Source organism: Typopeltis vanoorti, chromosome 4 (genome assembly GCF_054136105.1).
Source record: "Typopeltis vanoorti isolate ZY-2024b chromosome 4, IOZ_Tvanoo_1.0, whole genome shotgun sequence".
Lineage (NCBI taxonomy): Eukaryota > Metazoa > Arthropoda > Arachnida > Uropygi > Thelyphonidae > Typopeltis > Typopeltis vanoorti.
In genome coordinates, this window is record NC_143552.1 from 38042073 (window position 1) to 38067628 (window position 25556).

Genomic DNA, 25556 nt, shown 5'->3' on the forward strand with positions numbered 1-25556 from the left:
GGTGATAAAAACCGATATCTATTTCTTGTTTACTCAATCCAATATATTTCATAACGTTTAAATTTTCTATTCATCTCCTAATGACACTAACTGGAAACTGCTTTAATTTTAATGATAAAGTGCCTCAAAGAGAAAATAGCAATCATCGCTATTAGAAATAACGATCTTACTCTGGATGATGTTAAGAACACTTGGATATATCCTTAGCTCTAGTGGCTTCGCAGTTGTTCGTGAGGAGTACACTTGGGAAGACATTAGATAAAAAGAGAGGTAACGTTTATTATCGACAATTAAATGATAACTGAGGAAATGCCTACACGATTAATAAAGAAGCGCATTTATTTATATAACAGTATTATCAATCTTAAGCTGTCAGCGTCTAGACTTTTGAATTATATATATATATATTTTTTTTTTAAAAGAACATACTTAAGGAATTATATTCATTTTTAACAGTAAAATATTCCATTCACAAGAAGTTTAAATTTTAATAAGTTGTAAAAAAAAACAGCTCACATCTACTATCTTTCAGGAAAAGACCATACAGTTTACTGAGATTTATCTCATCCGACTATTAACTAAAACTGTGAATAGTTCTATTTCTGTACTAAAAATCTCATGGTTTAAATAAGAACACATCGTAAGAGATTCCCTTACACTGTGGAAAACTCATCTCCTTTCTGGTAAAAGATAATAATGAACTGTCATTTTTTTACATTTTTTTTCAATTTCATTCCTTTTTATAAACAGTAGTAAATAAAAAAGACCTTTTTTTTGCTCACGTAGTACTGTTTGTCCTCAAACAAAGAAAAATAAAATATCTCTGTTTTCCTAAAATGTTTCAAATAGTTATAAAAATGCTCTTTCTTTTTTATTCTAAAACAAACATACAGATAAATTACGGTGGTTATTGTTGTACTCAGAAACAAACATGCTACTAATATCGTGCAAAAAAAAAAAAAAGAATGGAATGGAATTTCCGTTTCAGCTAAGCAAATAGCTGATATTTCGCTTATCATTGTTTGCTGATTGTTGCTTGTTTGTTTGACAAACAGCATATTATATGAATATGTTGCAATTTTATTTGCTACAATGTTTGTCTATGTACACGCATTTCTAGAATATGAATTGCTCCTTTGAAAGAATTATCTAATGTATACAATAGGAAATAACAAACAGTCACATTAATGATAGGTCGTGTAGAATAGGTAGAAATTTGATCGAGTGTGGGACATTGTAATATTATTTGTCTGGCTGGCAGTGGGTAATTTTTCCTTTAGTCCTGTGCAAGTTCTTTGACAGTGCCTTCCACCCTACTTAGAGTAAACATATAATCGTATAAACTCTTAATAATTTCGATGACAAATCTAAACGGATGTCATATTTTAACAACAAAAGTACATAATTTTAAGATAAAGCCATTCAATTTTAATAGTTTCTTATAGAAAATAAAGAGTGAAGACAGTTTCATCAAATTTAAACTCGAAGCGCAAGATTCCCTTCAGGCTTTGAAATAAAAAGAAGCTGTTAATGGGAAAAATAGGCAAACAGAAATTCGGTAGTTTTAGCGTTGAATACAATTCAATAGCAGATACGAATGAAAGCTCAGAGTTATGCATTATTTCTTTTAACTTCGACTTTAATGTTATTATTATTTTTTTCATTACATAAATGTGTACTATTTATGTGTTATTAGCATTAGCTTAAAAAAGGCAACACACTACTATAACACATATGGTGATAGCTGTTTGCCGTTATGCAAGCTTGTTTATTGTTTAAGAACGATAATCCGCCTAGAGGAACACAGAAAATAGGTCTACCTAAGCGGTTAAATCGCAATTTATAAGTACTATATGGCATCCTCCATCTCTTTGTTACTAATAATTGCAGTTTTGACCGCTATGCACTTACTAGACAAGAGGAATATGTAATGAGCTAACGAATGTATGGATTTTAATTCTCCACACAGTAAAAGAGAAGCAGCTTCGTTAGCCTATGTTGGCTCTGATACGAAACGGGAATTGTGCTGGTGCTTAGCGCTTAGTATAACACATGTTTGGAACCCGATAATGACGAGGATCACAAGGAGAATGAAACCCGTTATCAGTTAGATCATCACTTGAAGGCAGTTAAGGAGATAACTGCCACCAAGTGATGGTCAATATCGTACTGAAGCATGTGAATAAGAGCCTAGATTGATTGCACCTACCGCAATATTTATCTCTTAATAGTGGGCATTTATCTCGGTCTCCAACGATGTTTTCTGCTGGGATATCTGAAAGATAACCTACCAAAATGAATAGCAACGATAAACGTAGTTAAGTTAAAGTGACTTAGAAATGGTTTGTTTAATTATAGAGGACTGATAAATATAGAACAGTTTATAAATCAGAATCTCTAAAAACTCACAACACTCAACTTTTCTTAATCATATAGGCCTACTACCAAATTAATATTTTGATACAATGACCTATTGCACACTTGGTAGCTATTATGCTTCTTTCGTTGTGCTCGAGTATAGCCAAACCCCAATCCGAAAATTTTCATCAACAATAACCGATAAGCCTGTGTGGCAACAATGCACAAAAAAAAAAACGCTCGTGGATAATTCCTCTGAGAGTTAGAAAAAAATGTACATTGTTGAACAGTGATTTAAAATCGGTTCATTTATTCATGAGTTGCTTCACAGAGAAAAATATATGTATGAAAAAGTTTGCATTAATTTTTAGGCACGTTTACTTGTGAATATTCCAAAAATTTACATTCAACTGAAATCATCACAGTCGAATGCAACTTAGGAACTTCCTTGGAAGTTAATAATTAGTAGTTGAATTATACTTCTCTAGATTTCTGGCTTCAGAGCTGATTGTACTAATGTGTATTACATTTCACTGTTCAACTAATTTAACCCATTGAATAAAAGAAAAATTCTTTTGCGTAAAAGGGTTTTGTGATGTAGAAGAATTGAAGATTGTAAAATGGAGTTCGATTTTTTTCCAACACGTATGTATGTCTCAACAATATCCTTCATAACGTCAAGCTACTTACCTCTATCCAGTAAATATAGTAAATAAATACTGTATTTGCAGGATATTAACCACTATCACTATTTTGATTACTTTCATTGTAGCTATGGAGAAAATCAAATGCCTTTTCCTTAGCGGCCATGTTTATTCATAACCAACTTACTGCAATGAGAATTTAGAATGATAAGTATTTTCTTGGTGTCGTCACTAGAATTAATTGCACTTTGTAGAATATTTTATGTACCAGTTGGCTTTGAAAGCGAAACAAAAAATCCATTAAGCTTAAACTTATTAAGGGCCTTCCTATTCTCTTTGAACTTTAAACGCACCGCCGAGACATAAAACGTTGACAGGCCTGAATTAGAAAAGTCTTCAGCGATAACAACAAATACAGCTTCAAGAAGGTAATTCCACGTGATTCAAGAATGCTACTAATCATTATCTACTTTAAGATTACTTCTTCGACAAACCCATGAATATACTTAAAACAGAGTTTGGTAAATAAATCCCTAGGGGAAAAAATAATAATAGATAAACAAAATCTGCCGAGAAATGTACACTGAAGACAGTAGAATTAGGTAGAATTAGCTGGCATACGTACTTTCATAAAAAACAGTAAGTTCATAAGATGTCATTTTAATGTTATAATTTTTTCCATAAAAAAAGGAAACATTTTATTGGTTTGATACCATTATAGCATATTGCAGTAGTTCTTATTGAGAAATGTCTAATTTTTAGAAATGATTTTATTAAGAATTAATTATTATAGTCTAGAAAAGTACCTTCCTGATTTATAGAACGTTATTTCTATTTCCAATCCATCCACTGATATGCCTCTTAACATGATTTTAAAATAAAATAAAACATTTCATTTTAATTTTCCTTCAAAAATATAAATTTATATAAAACTTTTAAGAAATAATTAAAATAAATTCTTATGTAAAATAAACATTCAAAACTATTCCTGTAAAGTAGTAACAATTATGAGAAAAACGCAGTTCTTTATCATATTTTTGTAAATGATAAAGAATTAAATAGATGACGTTGGCTCTCGTACATGAGAACATTGCAGATAATTAGAAGTAGTTGTTCTTGTACTGCATCTGATTGTTATATCAGATATCTTCGTTTTCACGTGGTTATAAAACGGTATTTGACCTGCAACAAGTGTCTAGAAGCAACTGATAAAAATTTAATTATACTGTATATTATTATTCAATAAATCTTTTTAAACCACACGTGCTTCACAGATTAAATTGTATTTATCCGGGTGGCCTCAGTAGTTAAAATTCGAGTACAGTAATGGAAATTTATAGATAATTTTAAAAAAAAAAATAAATAAATAAAAAAAACACTTTTTAATGCAGCGGAAAAACACATTCTTTTCTGCTCTAGTATTCCCACCTGCTGTTAAGCATCATTTAAATCTTCAAATTCTTTCACTTATTCAAATTATATTATTATTCTTACGACTTTTGTGCTATTTTTCTTGTGTCCTTTTGTATTTGAGCACTTTCTATTTGATAAATCGCAGGAAATTGCCTAAACAAGTAATTCTGAATGTTATTTCTTTTCTTTAAGTATTCACCGCTCTGAGTTTTGATAAATGAAGGAATTACCCCGCTTAGCTTTCTGATTTTAACTGAAAGGACTGTTTATCTCTTCCAGCTCTTTCCAGTATCTCCTGTTGTAAAAATAAAATGTTCTCTTTATTTCCAAAGCAGTTCTCAAAAATTCGCGATAATTAAGAAGCTAATAAACCTAGAACATCGCCATAATTCACATTAGTTTCCTAGTAACTAGATATTCGAGTAACAGCGGTAAAAGAATAAGGAGTGCTCTGGATTACCTAGGAAGGTAGCATTAAATAGAGCAAGCGTGATGCGAAAATTAAGACTATACGTGATCAATGAAAGGCTAAAATGAGCTGCTTGAGGATTCCATTTGTCACGTGTGTGTCGTAAAGATAAATTGTCGCCGGAGATAATGTGACTGATAAAAAGAATAGAAAAACGTCTGCAGCTATTTAATGATTCTCAGAGTTCGAGCACTCTGATTAAGAACGTATCAGCAGGAATTTATTTCTTAAGCTCTTCCATGTTGATTCGCAGTGTTCTACTGCTGAAGGCTTAAAAACAGGATTTATATCTTATCAACGCTTCGTTTTTTGGTAAACATAAATGGAAAGAGGTTTTTTTTGCAGAATGCTTTCTTGTCAGCAATCATTCCACAAAAACTCATTATATATTATGTATAATATTTTAAATTAGTAAAGTCACCAATTCGTTTTATAATAATCATGTCCAAAATCAAAATCCTCGAAGGTTATTTTTCCGTGTCATGTGTGATATGGGAAAGCCAGTGACAAGAACAGCCACTAGAAGTTAACAGCCACTCTGGGTTTATCGGTTTCATATGCATGTGACAGGTGTTTTCCTCCCGCAAAACCGGCAATTCAGCGATAGAAGACACGCAGTTTACAGACATAAAGAACGATTCCATAGTATTAGTTGCTTATATATCCGTGCGGTTAGCCTAGCGGCTGTGCGCTTCGCAACCATATGACTGGGGAAGGAGTGTCCCAGGTTCGATTCCCATCGAAGAAGTGAGGAATTTGAGAATCTTCCTCAGCCATAGCCAAGTTAGCCGGTCTTGGGCGCGGGCAGTAGGGTTTTTTCCGCCAGTTTATCTGACGTTTTTCATCCCGCAAGCAGGCAAACCGGCCCCGTGAACACACACGGATCTACAGCCATAAATAGTTAACCTTCCCATGAGGGGACTCAACTCGCCCCCAATAGGGATGGGAGAGAAAAAGGGAGGAACTCCATACGGATAAATAAATAAAAGTTGCTTATATGGCCAGATTGGTTGGCCGAGTGGTTAGCGTATCCAATCTCCACTCAAAAGGCTGCGGGTTCGAATCCGGCCGTGGGTATGGATGTTTGTGATTGTCTATGGAAATACTAGTAGTGGTGGTGGGCGGTATATGGCGTTGGTGCAGTTGCGGTTAGTTGTAGTTGGTGGATTAAGTGATGGAGAGTGCCCTCCCTCGATGAGTCTTTGAACTCCGTGGATTATTATTCCTGTAATAATAATTATTATTTAATAATAATAATAATTATTATTATTATTATGCTTCAAATCCTAAAAGCAAGCAAACAAACAAAACCCACTGTTAAAATATGACTGTCTCTCCTTAAAAATGCAATAATTGACAATTCGCTGTTATGAGAGAAGATAGATTTCATTTTCTGCGAAATAATCCAACTATTTTGGAATAATTTTTGCTATTATACCCAATATTATTTCATCATCAGAGCAATTTACCTAGCTTACGTTTATCCACTTTAATAATGAGTGACACGCTTGCGGTATAAGGATGACGACTCTTGTTCCTATCTCTACCAGCGAAAAAAGTCATATTACCAACTACATGCTTTCCATTTGGGGATTATTGCTTAACTCAGCTTTGTCTATACCCTTTTGCGCTATTGAGTTATCCGAGATCATTTCTGATGAAGTGAAGCTGCAATGTATGTTATTAACAGCCGGAATAGGCATAACATTTCTCTCGGTTTTATGACCATAGGATTATCTAATTCTACTTGAACCATAGCATTTATAGTGACAGCTTGGAAATCGTTGCGTGAGGCAAGAAAGATAACGAATATTAAGATAAATATATGCGTAAAGCAACATTTTAGAGTCCCAATAGAAAGGAATAACTTAACATGAAATCTGGTTAGGTGAAGTCGGACTGGGATCTCTTGACGAACGTGCATTTGTAAGGACATTATAATGTGGAGTATATTTGGTAAATCAGCAGTAATTCTGTGTAAAGCTTTGGCTGTTTGATATTTAGATATTAATACAATATTAATTACAACTTAACGATTACCATCTGGGATTTGAGACTATTCTTGAAGAGGAGACAGAAACGGAGAAGTCTTCGAACCTGAAAGACGTGTCACTAGAAATTGCATCAGTGATACTACGGCCGTGAAGAGAGTGTATCGTATTGAACATTTCCTGGTGTATACCAGTCAGTTCATTTAAAATAGAACAATTCTTTCCATTTCTGTCAGATATAGCAGAAAGACTATTATAATATTAGCGAATTGTGAAAATTTTTATTATAACCAGCAATCAATCAAGTTTGTCGTCAGCACTTCAGCGCCCTAAATAAATTTTACGTTCACACCTTTTCTTCCCTGCCTCTCTATTGTATTTCGAATGTTTGAACATTCTTCATCAAACAAGAAATTTCCAATGGCATGTGATCTCCGTTATTAAATTACTATGAGTTACTTTCACAAGAAGTTTTCCATGCTTGATCTCTTTCTACATTTGTGGAACTACGAAAAGAATCGCATAAAGATATTTATTAAGTTCCATTAGATGTATTCTTGGAGTTGCTAATAACTACCTGTCAATATTTATGAGACAGCTGTCTGTTGGGGAGAAACAAATGTGTTTGTTGGAGCGTTACATCTTTGCTGAACATGTTATCTGTAATAAGAAAGGTGTGAACTAACAGGTGCGAACAGACTGTATAAGAAGTGCGGAGTGATGTGTATTACGGTTCTTAACAAATACCAAATATTCTCTCTCTCTCTCTCTCTCTCTAGTTATATCGTTGGCACGCAGTTTTTTTCTATTGTATTTGTTCAATTAATTAAGCTAATCTGAATATATTTTTTTTTCTTTTCTTTTCTATATAATTAGAAAATATCTGTAAACAGATGCTTAGGAGTAAACTGCAATGATTAAAAGTTATGATTTAAACTCGCATTTCAACTTCATTTATGAATTCCTAAAGTTTCACATGCGAACCATTTCTTCTATAAACTTTGTTCCATTTTCTCTACTCATAGTTCAATAAAAGCCTAGACAGCAATGGTCATGCTATATCTGTAATTATGTGCGTGGTTCCGTGCTGTTTTGTGGAAATTAGAAAAGGCAGAACTAGAAGTAGAATGTGGCCAGAGCTTCCCATTAAAAAGAATTATGACGTGTCGTCCTCGACTATGCAGTCGAGTGATAAACAATCTGTTCTGTTTTGGAGTACAATTAAAATATTAGAACAACCGGTTACAAATTAATGCTGCCGATATCACGTAATGTTTTTGAGATCTAGATGAAATCAAGATGTCATATATTGGATAGAAACGGTTAGCACAAAATTGCATTGGTCAATGATTATCGGAAAAAATGAATCGTGAACAGAATTCATAATCCGAGAACTAAGCCGACAACATGCAATGACCATTAAATAGATTATTGCATCAGGGTGTCCAGGATGATTTCAACTTCAATCATACAGGATTAAATCAACTTTCTTCTTAATATTCTAGTAACCAACGGAACCATAGTAGATAACGAATTTATTAGTGTTCTCACGAAAACGAACACTATGTCAAAACTATCCATCTTCTGTACATAACTCGTGTTTACAACATTACTCACCAGGGAGTCCTTGAGCACATGATACGGGATTTAGTCGGGGGAGGAGGGAACTGTAAAGTTAATGACGGCACTTTAGCTTCGGTTGTCCCAGGTCACGTAGCGACTAAGTTTCAAACTGTACCTAGGTATTTAATGACTGGTATGCCAAGGGAGTAATCTCCTTATGGTGTATCCAACTGATAAATGAGTCACTTAACTGAAATCTTACTCCGAGTGCCAGCGCCTAGAAGGTCTGCATTTGTAGATGTCAGCAAACTTTTAACCGCTGACAAATGGTTTCTGTTAAGGTGATAAATTAAATATCGGACGCATTGAGAAATTAAAATGTACCGAACTACCTCACACTAGTGACTGCGCCAAGTTGATTATGCTGGAAATTGTCCGTATTATTTGAACTAGAATCCATTAGAGGTTGTCACTATATCAGATAATGACCATAGATCTTAGTTCCACTTAAGTATTTCACTTCAATCACATCTTAAGGACATCCATCAGATGTTCGTAATTACAGCGAAACCTTTAACGCAACAAAGAGGCGAACCTCCGACTGCATACACAATGCGACATAATTTTATCAAAAGGACCATCAGTCTAACATGCGAGTTTCAATCGTGTTCTCTGATTAACAGATCTTTCGTACCGTTGGGAAATAGAACAAAGGTGTTGTTACAAAGGGTTTATTTTCAACACCTTTCTTGATTCCAATGGAACTGCTGTTGGAAAGAAATTGTAGTAGTGTGCTACATAATCAAAGGCGATGCTTCCCATACAGATGAGGGATCCAAGTATCCATTCAGCAATGTTTGAATATATATTAAAAATAATTTATTTATTTCGTGTGGGGTTTCCCACTTTCCTCCCCAGTCCCTTAGGACGGATTGAGCCCACCTAATGAGGAATCAAGTATTATTTTATGACTGTAGATCCGTGTGTGTTCAAATGCTTGTTCTGAGGGACGAAAAACCGAGTTTCCAGGATGAAAAAAATCCTCTACCGCCGTACGAGACCAGCTAACTCACCTTTAGACGAAAGAGACCAGATAAATTTCCTAACATCACTGACGGGAATTGAATCCAGGTCTTTCCGACTAAGGGGCTTCGCCTATACCGACTGAGCTCCGGAGGCTAATACGAACAGTCAACGATCCGGAGCAAATAAAATAGTGGTTTAATTATTCTGTAATAATTATAGCTTGTAAAAATGGTGGGAGAGACTTCCTAGCATTTCGTGACTGTAATGATAATTATCTTCCCACTTTTTAAAAGCATCCAAATAACGTTGATCTTATCATCAGATAATGAACCCAAAAAGCATATCTCTGTAGTTACTAGTATGTCGCATTTCAGAATTAAGCTTATGATATATATGGAACACCGTACACGAAGCCAGTAATAAACACTAAACGATATCCTCTAAGAAAACAAACAACATATCTTTTATTTTCCGAGCATCACTTCACAGAGGAAGGCTCAACATTTCACAACAGAGTAAAGAATGGGTCTTTCAATCACTTGAGACATTACATTCATCACAGGTCAAGCTTATAAACCTTTAGGTCCTGCCTAACACTTTCACGCTTTCATTTCTTCAACAGTGCTGTATTATAAGCTTCGGTACAACGCAGTAATCAAGGCAGTATAACGTTTTTTTAGCTCCCTAGTAAAGAACTAACCAGTTTGAAAAGGTCTCATAGAATTCCCGGATCGTGAACTGCGACAGTGTGTAATCGGATCAGTGACTTCTACTCTATGTACTAAATCGATATCGTATTAGTGAGTAGAGGTTTATTTTTACTACTTTCCACTCAGCAAGAACGTTACTCCCTTTAATTAATGCTCATTTTATCATCGGAATAAAAAAGGATATTTGAAATACTTTTCGCTGCGTTCGGAGACTAAATTTAATATAAATATTTAACTTTCTAATTGTTAGGTTTTAATCTACGTAGATCGTTATTTTTATAAAACAAAAAAAGCTAGTTTTAATTCTGAAATATTTACAGTGTTCTCAAACTGCTGTAGTAAAAATGACTAAATATCGATACAAATTAAGTTAGAATTTTAACGTACTCAAAGAGCAAATAAGTAGTTTGTCAAAAACAACTTATTTAATAAAATGTATAAATAAATTGTCTTAGGTGCATAAGAGTTACTGTATCTAAAAATGCTATAAATAAGATTAATTATTTCTTATGTAAATTACAGTATTGGATTGAATACATGCTTCTATGTCGACGTCTAGTCAGCTAATTTGGTTAAAGTATGTTTAATTCGAGTGTTATTTGTATGCCGTTAAATCATTCGAGGAACATCCTTCATAAGGTCCACAAACAGTTCATTTTGCGAACTATTAAGGTATATTTCACTGTAGTTGTAAAGCGCTTACCGAAACCCAATGTTGGAAATTTGTTTTAGTTGTATGTGGATTTCAAAATACCATTATTGATTGGAAACATTTCGAACCAACAGATGCGCAACTAGTTTGTACTGAGTGGCAAGAATGTAATAATAAAAAAATAAAATTTGTAACAATGCGCTTAAGCATCTTCAACAATGCAAAAGTCAATTTTCGGCCTAAGCTAATTATAGAACTTTCAGTTATCCTATAGAAAGTAACATATTTCGTTTGTTAATAAATAAAATGTCTAAGAGTGGTCTCTTTTATCTTTTCATTCACCAGACAATACGCAAAAATCTGTTTTACGTTCGGGAAACGTGTATGTCCCAAGGCACTGTAAATGCGATAGGAGAGAAAGGGCGCAATTTATCATCGAAGTAATTTTTCCTCTCAGAAGCTTATTGAATTTTCAAAAAGGAGTAACAAAAAAAGAGAATGAGAAATGATCTGACTAAAAATTATGGATTTTCACATCTCAGAAACTTTTCCCAATGTACGAATAAATATGGATTTCTATACAAGATTACAGGAAGAGCAGTTTATATATGATCGATACCATGGAAAGGTTATGAATAATGTCTTTTCTTGAGGTGCGGATATGAAAAGACGAACACGTAAGTACTTAAGGGGGGAGAGAGAGAGAATGTTAAATAGAAGATGAAACTAGGGAAATTTTATTTTATTTTTATATCTTGGAAGCAATTTATTCCTATCGAAAAAAATCATTTTTCGTTAATTTCAGAAAAAGAAACGATTCTCAGAACTGTTTTGCATATGTTCAACAACGTTGTCGACACGAACAAATCAAAACTTTGACTAAGCAACAAGCTACCAAAATAAAGAAAAGAGATTTCTAATCCAAGATGACTTGTTCATAGGAAAAGTTCAGTTTTCTGTCATTTAGTACTAGCATGAAAAAAGAAAATTGTCATCGTTAATCATTTGGAACTTTTCTAACTAGAGAGATAATGTTAGTGGCAGGATTAAAAATACAACAGAAATATGCATTCTATTGTTTTTAAAATATTTTATTAATAATAATTTTGTTAAATAAAAGTTTTAAATTACATAAGACGTTTTCTAATTTTAGAAAAAAATAAACACACCATTTCTTATTTCAAATAAAATAATTACATTAAATTTACATATTAAGTTTAATGTGTAAACGTGAGATGCGGGGATTGACTCATTTACCTTGGAGGGTAATGGATGGCAATGCTGTAGCCAATGAAGTTCTAACTGAGGCTCGGCTATTGCTGTTATCTTCCTGCCATGATCAGAGCTTTAATAGCTCAATAACACCTTATCCCTACATTGCCCTCTACACATAACGGGGAATATGAAAAGCATTCTTGCTTCGCCCCTTTAAGCCAGTCTTTATAAGGACTTAATGTGTAAATACAAAATTGGTTAAAGAAAGTTATGAGTATCTATTTTTTTTTGTTTGTAAACTAACGAATTACGACTGATCCATGTATCCATGATGAGCACCACTAGTACTTTTTATCAATTTTTGGTGTTCTAGTACGTTCACCAATAGATCTAGTACTTTCTTCCATCCGAATAATAATAATAATAATTAAATAACAATATGAGAGTTAGAGATATGATTTTAATAATTTTCTCTTCTCCCACCTCCCCATATGTCACATTCAGTGACACAAGCATTTCTCTTCTTTTTTTTTTCTTCCCTTCTCACTGTTCGCTGACCTTCTCTTCCCTCGATCCCATACTCAAGCACTCCGACTAGTATTAGCCAATGAAAATATATTCTTCGCGATTCAAATACTTCTCGGCGTTCTAAGGTCATTACAGCAATGAAAACAAGCCAAAAAGTTAAATATTTTGATATGAATAACCACTTTTTATTGATACACAGCATAATTTGGACCCCATTGAAAAGAGAAATCCAGCAGACAACGGTCAATTTTTAGACATAGAAAATGTATATAAACAATGGCAACTTCGAAGACTGTAAAAACATTGAAAAAAAGTCAAGAATTCATTGAAACATTGAAAAAAAAGTCAAGGTTTTTTGGAATAAAGTTTTTGAAATGAACAATGCTGTAGGAGAACAAATGTTTCCTAATTTAACAACATTAGTTAAAGCTGTACTGTGCCTCCTTCATTCATCAGAAACAACTGAAAGAATATTTTCAGCAGGGAAAATAAATAAGAATAAAATTAGAAATAAACTACAAACTCCCTTGATGAATAGATCCCTTTTGACAAAAGAAAAATTGAAACATTCATTAACTACAGATTTTACTATTTCTGAAGAGTTAATTAATTTAGCAAAATCTGCTAAAAATAATGAATAAATACTTCCAGTGTTTTTCTTGTGAGTGGGAGCCTCCGTATATATGTAAATAGCATAATAAATAATTGAAAATTGAATGTTACATTATTTTAAACACTAAAATGAGACAAAAATTATATGGTAAATTAATACATATGTCTAGAAATACAATTGGGACTTCTGTTATTATGATTCACAACTGCAGCTCTAAGATGACTGCAGTGAGGTGAGTTTTGACTTTTTTCTTTCTTTCATATTTGTCGTACATGTGTTAATTTAGCGGTTTTACATTGTGTTCATCTATGATAATGAAGTAGTAATACCTTAAAATGCCTTAAATAGAGTGAATTAAACGAAAGCAAATAAAATTTAGTACTTTTTATGAGATCTAGTCGTTACTAAATATTTTTGCTGATTGGTCACCCTGTGTATATCTGATTGAAACTATTTAATTTGCTTGCTACTATAGACTACGCATACAAAAGAAGGAATTAAATTTTCTTCCTGCTTGCCTAAGGCGCACCCTGATAAGAAGATATATAGTTCTTTTTGAACTATGCTATCTACCTATGGGATCTCTTGACACTTCCATGGCAAATTGCAAAGATAAATTGAGTTCGTTCTAATGTATAAATGTAAAATGTCTTACACATTTCCTGCGTTTGGTAAAGATTTGACTAATAGCACTTTGTGCTCCGAGTGTACGCTAAAAGTGAAAATGGATATGAGTGTCATTAATTGGAAGAACACATTGCATTAATCCGAAAGATGCTTAGAATAAGAAAAAGGGAAGAATTGCAGTTTAAATTAATTACCTTATCAGCAAAAGTCAAGAAGGTTTCATTCCTGTGAAATTTTCATTTTCTCAATATGTTAAGAATATACATTAAATACAACATCGCCATCAAACTTATTATGAAAGGAAAGAATTTATATTCAAACAGTTTTAAAATTAAGATCGGTATGGTAGAAAAGTTCAGAGAATAACTATTTTATCATTGATGTAAAGCACTCTGCAGTTATCTTCATGTTTTCATTAGCCGTACTTCCTTAAGGTCTTCTTCTCCAACTAATTCCACTTTGTTCATCAACGTATTGTGAATGCCTTTACATATTATATGAATATCAATATCCAATTTGAAATCACTACTCTAATTACTGGACAGTGTAGCAGTTCAAAAAACAGCATTTATCTCTAGAGCAGAGTTTTCCGATTATGATCATTCGAATATCTGCAGTTCTAAATGTTCTTTATGCTTAAAACCTTTTGTAAGTACGACTGACAATTTATTTATTTAGACTTAATTCCATGCCTACATTGGCATGGAATATTATTCGTTATTGGAATAATCTTTTGCCACATAAATGTTAGTGGTATCTTTAAAAATCAGTCTGCATTTGGTTTTGAATATAAGCGCGGAACTTGTGGCTTAGTAAAATATTCAGTTTCATTTCAGTGAGAACCCCTTCTTAGACATTTGTTCTTCGTAAAAAGTTCCCCCCCCCCTCTCTCTCTCTCCCATACTGAGGTTGAGGTAGAAGGTTCTTCACCCTGCAAAATTGCAAAATTGACCAAAACAGAATTATTTCACCAACATAGTACACTTTTATCATAATCTTTTGCTTAGTCAACTAAGCCTTTGAGATAATTTCAGTTAATGAACCATTTCAATGATGTCTTAAATCTTTCCCCTCTCTGACCTCATAAAAGTAGCATTTCCGTGCTACCATAAGAGATTTTTTAAAACTTCCTAATCTGTCTTAGCATTTCTGTCTTCACTCGTAGTATATAATGTATAATGTATAATGATCATTCATTATTGACTTTTATCTGATTTGTATCAACTACTGTGTCGCCTTGGTTAGCTACAATCTTTATAAGTATATATTCCATCTTTGAAAGCAAATCTCTCGTTTTTTTTTCCAGTTCATCTTCTTATCATTCTTCATATCAATAGTTTTGGCATACATATTAAATATTTAATTATGAATTTAATTTTGCATCTTCTTTTTAAATTTGAATAGCAATTCAAAACTTTTGCTGAATGCTGGTATCATTTTGACTTGCCAATATTGAAAACCTGTAAGAAAATATGCCAATTTTATGCTTTACGGAAAACAAAGTTAAAACATTTGCTTTAAAAAATAAAAACATTAGATGACGATTTCATAAATCAACAGTCACTACATCCATTTCTATCAATGTTTATTATCAACGGACAGAAATTACAACCCGCTGAACTTTAGTAGAAACCTTTGGAGCTTTATTCACATTTACTTTTTTACTATATTACAGGGATATTTATATTAGCAAATTGTATGTTAAAATTCGTGATATACTATTCAGTCCATCTTGATGAATAAAATACTATTCATCAAGATGGACTTGATGAATTACACAGTATTACACGGTATAATACACCGAATAACAAGAATCTACAAAATATGACTGAAATACGTATTTACAGAATACGAAGTTGGTAAAACCTGTAGAAAAAAAAAGGATAAAAGAAGGAAAGAAAAACACTAGTAAATCAGCTGTTTATATATCCCGCCTTTGTATTCAGCAAATACCATATTTCTACCTTATTTTGTAGAATCAGCGAGTAAAGAACAGAGGCAGGAGAAATCTACTGTAATAACTGCAAGTCACTTGTTCTTGTATAAATGGACGATTGCAGTTTTGAAGACAGGTTATTAAATTTTATTGGACGATTAGAATCTTTTGTAACTGATTTGTCCATTCGTTCTGAGACAGTTTTTATTTTCAGAATATCAGTATAATTGAACCTCAGTCATTTGGCACAAATGAGCCCTGCTCTGCAGAGATTTGCTTTAACACTTCCGAAATAGCGTGAAAATAAAGCTGCTAAATTTTTCGATCATTCTATCCGAAGGGAGACATAAGCACTTTTACTTTCACATAAGCCAAACACCAACACCAATTCCAGTCTCAGCTGCAGTTAGGAGCATCGTGTACATCGGTTGAGACACTAATCCAAACTCACTTCTAAACAGCAATCACGAACAGAAGCCTGCAAAACAAACCCTTATTTTCTGCATTGTCTCAGCTATTAACTATCACAGGACTCTGTCCTATTGGTGGCAATCGCATTCCTGTCGTTCGCTCCCCATCTCTTTAAATGTAACCTAACTTCATCGATACAACTTTTTAAATAAAATAAACATTCTATTAAGTTCATATCCAGCAAAAAAATGAAACACATTCTGGTCATATCTTTAGACCATTAAATCCAAAAAATTATTAAACTTCACATTTTTTTTAATTCTTCATTTCAAGCAGAATTTAAAAAAAATCAGCTAACGCCTTTTTATTCCCGTATATAGGGAGTAGGAGAGTCCGATTTTAGCCCTATCTAACTTTTAGAGACTGAGTAGGCAGTTCAATCTCCACTGGTACCCAATCAGAGATAGCTGGCCCAAGGCTATCACTAAATAAGCGACACGCAGTGAAGAGACATAGCTCAACAAGTGCCGCCATCTCGTGGTCCCTAACCCTAACACTCGTGTTTAATGTCTGAAATAATGTGGGTTCTACGGTCGATTTTCTTGAGTTTATGGGACGAACAACCCGAGTTTTCGGGAGAAAAAACCCGCTTGCCCGTGCCAGAGATCGACTAACTCGGAAACCGGTCGAAAAAAAGCTTAGAAAAATTTCTTCTAGTCGCTGATTAGATTCGAAACCAAGAAGTCTTCCTTCATGCGGTCATACTCTGTGGTGTACAAACGCCACATCCACTGAGCTACACAGACAATTTAAAAAGAAAACAAAAATGTTATGAATTACATTTTTCTATGCCTTTAGCATACATAGTCCAGCTGCACTTTGTTCAGTAACTGACTGTTATCTTTTTAATGAAACCTTCTTGGCTTACTCGGAATTGATAATTCCTTTCAGCTGAAAAGACCAGCATTCGAATCACTTCTTAGGACACAAAGAATATTTTTATATAGAGTGTTCAAAAGTGAATAGGAGTTAGGTCACGCAAGAGGGGCTATTCCCCTCCACTCACATACACACCCGATACTTGTTTTTCACCCCGTAATACAGGCAATTCGGCAAAAGAAAAAAATAGACATAATGCACTGGCATATTATAGCCTCAGTTAATTCAGTTATAACTACCAGACAATCTAAACAATCCCTGCTGTGTAGGATATATGTATAGAGAGTAATTTTACATATACGAATGTTGCACATTCCCTTTGGTTTCCTGGGTGATTAGTTAAAAATATAAAATAAAAATATTAAAATTATTACGCACACCTTTTTTTACTTTATTTAATGTACTTAAGTTTGATCAATTCAGCTGTGTTTGAAAGAGTATTGTAAAAGAAAGAATATTGCTTCCATTCGAAAAGTACTTTATACTATATTTCCAAGTAACATTACAAAGACTCTTCTATATTTTATAGCTTTTATTAACCCATGTCCAGAACTAAATTAGTCGTATTAAATCTCGAATACAGTTTGTAAAGCTCCTTTCTTACAAAAATAAATAAGATAAATAAGAAATAAAATGAGATAAAATAATAATATATAATAAAAATAACATATCTTTTGATATAATAATATTTCAAAATATATTTTATAAATAAACTCCTTATCCTTTTTGATAATATCAACCAGGATAGTATTTTGTAGATTTTCGAACAAAATGAAGCTGCAATAAATTTAATTTAATCCTTTATCCAAGTGTAAACAAACAAAGTTTGCGCCTGAAGTATCTTCAGGACTGAGGCAACTCGTAGTAAAGGTGGGCCAAGCTCTCATCACTCCTTGTCTCAGTATCTCCCATAATGCAAAGCGCATCTCCTTTCAGACATGTATAATGCTATGCATTAAGGGAAGGGCCACTACCCAGACCGGTTTCGACCTTAATTGAGGTCTTGTCAGTTGGAGCCAGACCCAGTGGTGGTGATACCAAGATGGAAGCAATGAAGAAGTTATATTTACCTATACGAGTTGCCAAAAGGTGTCTCACCTTATTATTAAATTATTCTGCATTTAGAGAAAGATGTTGGAAGTTGCCAAAAGGTGCCTCACCTTTTGGCAACTCGTATAGGTAAATATAACTTCTTCATTGCTTCCATCTTGGTATCACCACCTCTGGGTTTGGCTTCAACTGACGAGACCTTAATTAAGGTCAAAACCGGTCTGGGTAGTGGCCCTTCCCTTAATGCATAGCATTATACATGTCCGCAAGGAGATGCGCTTTGCATTATGGGAGATACTGAGACAAGGAGTGATGAGAGCTTGGCCCGCCTTTGCTACGAGTTGCCTCAGTCCTGAAGATACTTCAGGCGCAAACTTTGTTTGCTCTTACACTTGGATAAAGGATTAAACTAAATTTATTATATTTCATTTAATGCATTTAAATAATAAATTTAAATGAATTATACAAAATAATAAATAAATAAAATAAAATATGAATTTTTTATATCTTATGATTTTTAAGATATTTTAAGATATCCATATGAATGTTATTACACACTATGATGCAAAATACATGTAATATCATTATTAAGAAGATTTCCAGATAATTTCTATCTTTTAGGAATGTTCATTAAGATTTTCTATGCTCAGTAGCTCAAATAATTCAGTTGAATTGAAATAATAATTGGGATATAACATTTTAACTAGGATCCTTTTTGAGGAATGATTTATCATTACGCCTAGAAAATTTATTCCTAAGTTTCACTTCCGCAAAACAAAAAAAAAGACAATTCCTTTCCGTAAATTTTATGCCATAATAGCAAATAATAATAATAAAATATAGTTTAAAGAAGAAAACATATTTTGTACAAAGCATATCGGTTATCATCTGCAGAAGCCATTGTGAATATATGTTGCTAAAGGTCTTCATCGACAGTATAATCAACTTGACTCCCATCAAATGCAGTTGGCAGACCATTCCGAGCTACTTTCCAGCTTTCTGAATGGCACCAGTTTCTGAGGTAGCAAAGATATATGAACTTGTTCAACTGGAACCAGAAAAGGAGGGGTTGTGTTATTGAAGCCTAGAAGAATCCCTGTCACCTCATTCGTTACCTCCTGTAACTCGGACACGTGATCAATAAAGGTTTCTCGTGTGGAGTTTGTTTGCCAGTGAAAAGTTTGACAAGAAATGAAGCAGAAGATATTTCAGATATCTTATAAATAATATTCAGATTAGAATGCATTCTTTTAAGAGTGATGTTTTAATAACCTATAAAATATATTTTATTAATCTCTCTCTCTCTTTCTCTCACTCACACACACACACACACACACACACACACACACACACACACACACACACACACACACACACACACTAGTATGTATGAATATTAAAATTAATTGATATAAATACTATTTATTACTAACAGTACAGTACATAAGATTATAAGTTACACATTTTATATTATATAGGAGGGTAGAGGAAGGATAAGAAAGTATCTTTTGAAGTTGAGGATGAATGACGTCAAGAAGGGAAGTTTAAGCTAGATTTTTCCTTGATAGAGTGGTGCGTGATTGGAATTGATTGCCACTGGTTGTTGTGTGTGTGTGCAAGTAGCGTGAATGAATTCAAGAACAGGTATGACAGCTGGTACGAATAGTATGTGGCCTCCGTCGATGATCCCTAACTTCTTGGAGGTCTCTCTAATAATAATAATAATAATAATAATAATAATAATAATAATAATAATAATAATAATAAAGGATATATACAAAAGGAAATAAAGTCAAATGTGAGAATTACAGTAGAACTTCTCTACTAAGAGGGGAGGGCTGAAAAGTTCTGATAAACACCTCATTTCCTTCATGGTGATTATCACAACTTTTCAGTGTTCTAGGTAAGATTTACGCAAGTATATATACTTGAAAAGAGGTTGATAAACTTGTGGAAGAGAAACCTGGAGAAGAACAAGATGGGTTCAGCCCAAGTTTTCAGGATCAGCCCAAGTTTTCACTTTACGACAAATAGTTGGAAAATCATGGGAATATGAAACGGATCTGTACTTAAGTTTTGTAAATCTCGAAAAACATATAACAACGTGGCCAGAAAAACGCTTTTCAAAATGCTGCAATTATATGGAGTAAATGAAGCATGATACAGAAAAATGCACAGCAGCATGTATTTAAGTTGTAAGTGAGAGGTTAGAATTGAAGAAAATGGTTTGTTGTAAAATCAGGGATACGACTAGGATGCGCACACTGTCTTCACTCTTATTCATCATCTATATGGATGATATTATGAAAGAAAGTAGCATCAAGCCTGACATTAGAATTGGAGATGTCAGACTTATCTCTTTACTTTATTCAGATGATATTGTACTCCTAAAGACATATAGTACAAGTCTCCAGGATTCACGAACTAAATTGAATAAGAGCTGTAACAAATTTAGCATGAAAATCAGCAATAAAAAGACTAAAACTATGCACATAGGCAGGAATATAGAAAACTTCAGTTGCATCCTCAATGGAGAGCCTATCGATCAAGTAAAACATTTCAGCATATTTCGGCACAGTATTTAATAATGAAGATGCAAATTAAATTTGTAAATAGACTAAGAATAAGCAAAGATGATGTGGTAGTGGGGAGCCAGTGGAATAACTTTATATAGAATAGAGAACGAAATTAGCCAAAACACTAAGCTAGCAGTATACAAGAAAGTGTTCAAACCAATTTTAAGTTACGGATCTAAGATCTTGTTTGGAAATAAAGCACTTGATCAAAGATTAGAAACCACTGATATGAGAATTCTTAGAAAAATTAAGGGCTTGAACCAATAACATCAGTGATAGAATCATATTAAAAATTAAGATATTGGGAAGTAAATTGACATTGTTTGCATTCCAGAATGTGAGATTAGAACTAATCTAAAGTGGTATGGCTACTTAAATAGTGGCTATAGATATGTGTGGTTAGAAAAAAAAACATGTGCTTTATGCCAAGATGGTACCAAAACGATCCAGAGGAAGACCAAGGTCCAGTTGGATTGATTCCATCAGAAGTGCCTTAGAAGAACTTGGAAGAAAATTGTTGAAAGAAAATTATTAACAATATAAACTGATTCATGATTCTAAGATAGACTAAACACCTGTTCGGGGTACATATCAGGAAACTGATGATGATGATGACAAGCTTTCTAAAATGCTAAACTTATATCCTGATTTAAAGTTTGCGGGAGTGAATCTTCAAACCTTCTTCTTCAACTGATTCCACTTGATTTGTTGCTGTTTAGGAATACTAAGAGTATTGTGTTGTTTAATACAACTTCTAATCGTCACCTTTGAAACCCACAATTTATATAGAGAATACATAACAGTAATACCTAAGGTAAAGTATATACTCGAAAAATAGCATGTATGATGGAATGAACGTTTCTTATAAAAATATGAATTTAACTATCATTTAGTGCTAGTACTGGATTTTGCTTTATAAATCTGTGCTACAAACGACAGGACACCAAAAAGATCTTGATGAATACCGAAATTCCGGGAGGTAATACTAGTCATTTTATGACAAATTATTTCATAATTTTAGAGAGAGAGCATTTAGCATTTAAAATTTAATTTTCTAAAAGTGCAATTTAAAATTTTTAAATAAAGTTTATAATAAATCATAAAAACATCAATTATTTATGCCAATGGCATCTTGATATACTCTTGAATTCGGTAATAACTTTCTTTTTAAATCTTGCTTTAAAATCGTGATATCGAATATTTGATTTTCAAGAAAAATTTAGCTTGTATTCTGCCTTGAAAATTGGTCAAATTTTCTGTTGTTCTGATTTTTCCATGTAACTTATCTTAATAAGATAATATAATATCTTGTACAGAAAAACTCTTTCTTCCAATATTGGATAACCCATGCGTGCCTTAAAAAAAGTTGATAATATATCATTTTGTAAGCAACTCTATTTGTCAGATCAAATATGGTCGTTTAAATGTACTCGCCATATGTGCCTCTTGTTTGCCTAGCTGACAACACAAGTTCACCTAGTATGCAGTCTTATTTAGTGAGTTAAAAGTGATCTTTTTCCTTCTGGCGAACTGTAGGTATTGATTTTGTCATTACCCAAGGAGCTATTGCCAATAAATCAACTTTGGATTTTCCCAGATACGAACCTTCCCCACAAGAGTCAATACTAATACCTTCCTGTGGAACAGCAGGAGAGCAAATCTTTGCTTTCGGCATCCAGCTGGTGCACAAATGAACGAGTGATAACCATTCTTAAAGATGGCGCCTTTAATTATTACATCATACATATTTCGGGAGAAATGCGACACCGTGAACATCAAAAACAAGACTAATATAACAAACTTTCTATTTCACTTAGTTATTTAGAAAATGACAAACAAGCAAGTTCTCATTTAGAAACATGGATATATCGGATGTAACTTACTTAATTAAATGTGCACGAAAAAAAGTATAATATATAACATACTGAATATATCTTTCATAAAATTAATTAAAGAAACCAACAACTTTTAGAATATTGTGGGGTCAGGACATGTGTTACTTTTAAAATGATCCAAATTTCAGTTCTGTTAAGTTGTGAAGAAAGTGAGTTATGGCTTTTTCGTGAATTCGGTGTCAAGTTCCATCAACGATCGTTATCTATTTAAAATTTCGACTTTTAAATAGTCGAAGTGATACTTCGACTATTTAAAAGCATATACTTCTCCAAATGGATTAGCCTAAATCCAAGTAACCTTCCACCAATTTGGAGTAAATAAATGCACAAATATAGTGAAATAAGAGTTAAAGCGTGATGTAATTCTTCCTTCTTGGCAAGTTTATCCTCAGAGCGGAGTGAAGTTTTGCCTTTTTGCTAATACCTTGGAATTGTTTCTTTTATTTTTTAATAGTTTTTCAAGTTTACAAGTTTATTTAAAAATGTTAATGACTGGTGGCTTTACAAGCTTCATTTCATAAATAAATAACATTACTAGAAATATTGGTACATTTTTTTTAAAAAATTCGAATTTATGAATCACCTCATATTTCATACAGGCATATAAATGAAAGAAACTTAAGATATTATCCACCGAAAGATTAAAAAAAATTCAATATTATTATAGAACTGATGAAGCTTTTTAAGTCCTCATAAAAGATACATGATACTATGATTCCTTAGAATGTATATCATTAAACCGAGAAAAACTTTATGCCGAGAAAATTCTAATATAAATTGACCAAAAACTAATTTTGTCCCTTTACACTATATTTTTCACTCACTTATTCAACACATAATGATTTATTGATAGCATCTTGAGATCAGTAATATGATGGTAATTAGTGAAATTTTGAGATACTGGAAAATGTGGCTCCTGGGAGGATTGAATTCTGAGATAATGAGAAAATTAAATATCGCTGCTGATTTACCAGCTTAACTATTATGAAATGTTAAGGAGAATGTGAATAAATCACTAATCAATCTTTGATGAGCAATGTTTTTGGTGCCTACAAGTGATGTTTTTCAATAATTTACAAATATAACAAAATATATACACTGGGTGGCCACTTTATTAGGAACGCCTCTCCATTTAGGAAACTAGATTATTGTTCCTAATAAAATGGCCACTCCGTGTACGTTGTTTAATCAAATTATTCGCCGGCTAAATTTATTATTTTAATTGTATTATATCTGGCCTGGTTAGCCGACCGGTTAGCGCATCCGCTCTCTAACCAACAGGCTGTAGTTCGCATCCCTCTATGAGCATGGATGTTTGTGATTGTCCTACTAACTCTTCATGGAAAGGGCATCTGTGATCCTACCACTTTTTTTCTAGAAGGAGTGGTAGGATCGCAGAAAGCTTCACTCCCAAAATCTAACGAGGTACCATAGGCGTCAAAATGACGTCACATGTGAATAAAAAAATAAATAAAATTGGATTATATGTATCAATAATAATAAGTTATAGATTATTATTACCTGACACCTACAGGGAGTCCAAAGACTCATCGAGGGCACCTACTCTACACCTCTCCGTCACCACCACTCAATCCACCAACAAACTACCATCATCATCATCTACAGTGTCTACACCAACACCAATTACCGCCCACAACCACCACTAGTAACTGTTACAGACAGTCACAAACATCCATGCCCACAGCGGGATTCGAACCCGCAGCCTTTTGGCTGGAGAGCAGACACACTAACAACTTGGTCAACCAGGCCATTTAATAATTAGTGAGAGTAATTCGAAAATTTTGAAGAAAACATAGAGAGAGAGAGAGAGAGAGAGAGAGAGAGTGAGAGAGAGAGAGAGGTTTCTCTTATACCAACCGAGCTACGGGGGCGTATTATAATTATTATAATTTTTACAGCTTCGAACGTGAATATTTCAAAGAAAATGAGACAGTTGGCGCCATTTCATATGACGGTTGAGTCCCTTATGAGTAAGAAATCTTTGCCATCTGGCTCTGTCATATTTGTCCTCTCTATGAAACTAGTTTCAGAGAGAGAACAGAAATGGCTTCCCTCTTGGCTGTTTTCTGGTTTTTCTCTTGATTGTCTTCATCGAATGATCTTTATTAAAATATATTTGGTAATCTCTGAGAGAACGTTCTCTGGAGGTGTCACAATATTTAGAATCTTAATTGCTAAGTATTATATCTATGATATCTTCTCTGTTGTTTAATTCATGTTTGACAAGCTCTTTTTTTTTATTCTGACCGGTGAGTCATGTTTATTCTTCTGAAGCATTTCATTTCAAATTCTCTGATTTTCTGTATTGCTTTTTGATTGAATCTCCATTCAATCAAATAATAGAGTTTTATACCATACCATCATACCATACATGAAATACTATTATTTTATATATATTGAATAATTTATTCATATTAGACCATCCCATGTTAAATGTGTATTTTACTGTTTCGGATTTCGTTACTTTTTCATTTCTTTAAAATCTTCTTTACGTGCTTTAAATGAAATCTACTCACTAAAATGAAGAAAAGGAAAAATAAAAACACTCGATATGAACAAAACACAATAAAGTCAGTTTGTTTTATTTTGTTCAAAATAACTGCATTTTCTTCTTGTTCCTAGGTGTCAACTTCAGAGTATTTCCCTTGTGACCTGATACAGTGAGCCGAATGTTCGCACACAGGTATTCAGAAACATTTGCAGAAATCCTTTGTTTTTAACTTGGCGAGCACAGCCTGCAATATCTATATTTAATGGTGATGAAGTAAGAAATTTTCGCCCTTTCAGTGTCAAAATCAGTTTTGGAAAATTAAAAATAGAATATATATATATATATATATATATATATATATATAGTGTCCATGTTTCACAGCCATGTGTTAATATACGAAGAATACACCGGTTAAAAACTTTTCTCAT

The 25556-nt window shown here is 33.2% G+C and overlaps 1 long non-coding RNA gene across 1 annotated transcript in view; it reads left to right on the forward strand.

Moving 5' to 3' along the window:
* LOC150107234 (uncharacterized) overlaps positions 1-25316 on the forward strand; it is a 182436-nt gene extending 157120 nt beyond the window's left edge. The window contains exon 3 of the long non-coding RNA XR_016548226.1: positions 25260-25316. This is a non-coding gene — a long non-coding RNA (uncharacterized LOC150107234). The remainder of the gene's footprint in view (positions 1-25259) is intronic.
* Positions 25317-25556: the final 240 nt, after the last annotated feature.